Raw genomic sequence first — 2679 nt, forward strand, 5'->3', positions numbered from 1 at the left:
GCTTGAGTCGTACTTCATTTTACATGGCATACTAGTGGGCTATCAAGTGCAATATATAATAAACTCTGTCCAGCCTGAAAACAAGTATAAATTCCCAGAAATACATTTCAAGGTAGAAGCAATACTTATTTGTTTAAATTTACTAGGTTTACAACTCTAGGAGGTGATGAGACAGGAAACAGAGGAAAGGGAAGAAATCACATTGTATTATATTCTAATTAGTTTCAACACATGATTTTCTTACGATATCATCAAAGTGTTGTACTGAAATTATCCTGTAGGGTTATTGTATTGTCAATATTTCTCTTCATTGGCTAAATTTACTACCACAACCACCAAAGTATTTAGAGTATTTGCAGAGTAAAAAGTCAAGATTACTCTATTTTTAAAGCAGATGCTTTTGTATATTCATCTATTACGCATTCAATATATTAAAACCCACCAAATGTTATAAAAGAAATTTGAATGTGCTATTTTGAAGAACTAAAATGCCTAAAATTTTTTTGGAATATGCCTAAAAGGGACTGCCTAAATATTAAAATAACCACCTTTGTAAAAATACAATAAAAATTGCAAGAGTTTTATTACTCTTTAATACTCCCAGAAAACAATAAATGGAGGCATTTTCCCTTGAAACATGTAAGCCTGGAAATGTGTTACCTTATGGAATTTTTAAAGAAAGCCACCTTTCTGCTCTTTAATCTGACTAAAGTCGCAGCTGAGTGGACCCAGTGCAGTGCAATGGCTGAAGGTAGTGAGGCAAGACATTTTAGCAGTCGAGTGTATCTACCATAAAATGAGAAATGTAATTAACCAATAGTCATATTTCTATATATGCCCAAAGTACTTAATGACTATATGTTTGGAATATCTAAAATGATAATTATTTTACCTAAAAAATTAAACCTGATTCTATTTTGCTACATTTGTACCTACTGACATATAAACTGAGCAAATATGTCGTTGTTCAGCAAAACAGCTGGGTTTGTTTGGGAATACATTTAAATTCATGTTTTGGTTTCTCATGATTATTAGTTTGAAGAACTATTAAGTAAAAAAACAATAAAAATAAAGATCTTTGCCTTTTGTAAGAACATGTTTTATGTATGATTGAAGATTTTACAACACTCCAAAAAAAGCCATCCGATGTTAGATTTAAAAATAAAATTGAAAGCATTTTCTGACATAGTACACATGAAAAATTCAAAATTCCAATGTCTTCAATAGAAGTTATAGAAAGTGTATGTCTCCTTGGAACTTGACACCCACTTAACACAGCGGAAAATAAGGTACTATACTGTAAACAAAAAAGTACAGTAAAGGACAGTTGTAAATTTACATAAGAATAGTTCATAAACATTTTGGTCTTTCCATAACAGTTTTTATATAAAATGAATAAAAAAACCTTAGACAGCTGGCATCACTCTTGTTTGACCACTTGTCACTTATATGCACACAGACATATTTATATAGCAATATACTGATGCACCGTTACATGGGTATTAAACTATGATTACTGCTTGTAACTGAGATGTGCATTATCCATTCAACATTATCCGTAGTTGAAATACTCTTACATTATGTATTCTTGTCATGTTGTATCTATAAAAACATGAAAATATAACTTTTACATTATTTCAATTATTTACATTAGTTCAAGCTTGACAGAGAAAATTTGATAAGCTATGATTTTTAGAAGAGTAGGCCCAGAGGTACAATAAATAGCATTGGTTGTATATAGTCATCTTTTTTATTTTTAAAAACTCATTTTCAGTACGATACAGAAATGATTAGTCTGCAATTTGGTCATTCTAGCATTTATTAGTTAAACTGAAATCGCACCTCCCACATTCCTGATGAGGAGAAACGCACTGAATTAGGTTGCATTATCTTTGAATTTGTGACAAGGGACAGCTAAATTTAGTGAAGGACAACATGATGCCACACATCACCATGTTTAATGGAAAGGGTTGCTCTTAAACCTTACATGTCTCTTTCCCTTCTATGAAATATAGTGAGGATGCTCTCAAAGCACTTAGCAAATACCAAGTGTTGCACAAAGGCTTACTTGCAGGAAAAAAACAGGAATAAAAATATTGAAAATAACTACTGGGTGTTAATAACTGTTTAAAACCCTAAATTAAGTGTGTTTTAGGCGGCTTAACGAAAACAAATGGATTTTTTTGAAGGGAAGCTAGCGCCTTTACGTTTTTCAACTAGAGCAATATAAGCTCTTTAGTCAAAAGTGACAGAAATGTAACTTTTTTCCATACTGGGCACATTAAAATGGCCATTCCACTTGAGAAATGAGTATAAAAATAATAGATTAGGGCTGTGTTTGATGGTAATGGGAAGAAACTCTGTTGCAGGTGATTCAAAGTGCTTGTTATTCATAATCCCTAAGGCTTATGACAGCTCTTATAATTTAAAAAAAACACACACAAAAACTTAGATTTAGTTTATGGAGTTTGATCAGTGGGCAACTATCTACAAAGCTGCTTTCAAGGCATTCTTAACTTCATGGGCAACTCGTACATCTCTTCTGCAAGCTCAAACACTTTAAATGGAACCTCACATATTCTAAATATTCTGATTTTTTACAATTAGCTTTTAAAATCTATTAGCATTTATCTACAGAGATTAAATGCTTTACATTAACTATATCTTTATACAGAATAA

General features: G+C 31.5%; 1 protein-coding gene across 2 annotated transcripts in view; it reads right to left on the reverse strand.

Annotated features, from left to right (window-relative positions):
• Positions 1-1359: 1359 nt before the first annotated feature.
• Positions 1360-2679, reverse strand: part of GRIA2 (glutamate ionotropic receptor AMPA type subunit 2) — a 112373-nt gene continuing 111053 nt past the window's right edge. For both annotated transcript variants that reach the window (XM_016200320.2, XM_016200321.2), the window contains exon 16: positions 1360-2679. This exon is cut by the window's right edge and continues 1054 nt beyond it. The gene's annotated coding sequence lies outside the window, so the exon portion shown is untranslated.

This window comes from Miniopterus natalensis, chromosome 4, assembly GCF_054644295.1.
Source record: "Miniopterus natalensis isolate mMinNat1 chromosome 4, mMinNat1.hap1, whole genome shotgun sequence".
Taxonomy (NCBI): domain Eukaryota; kingdom Metazoa; phylum Chordata; class Mammalia; order Chiroptera; family Miniopteridae; genus Miniopterus; species Miniopterus natalensis.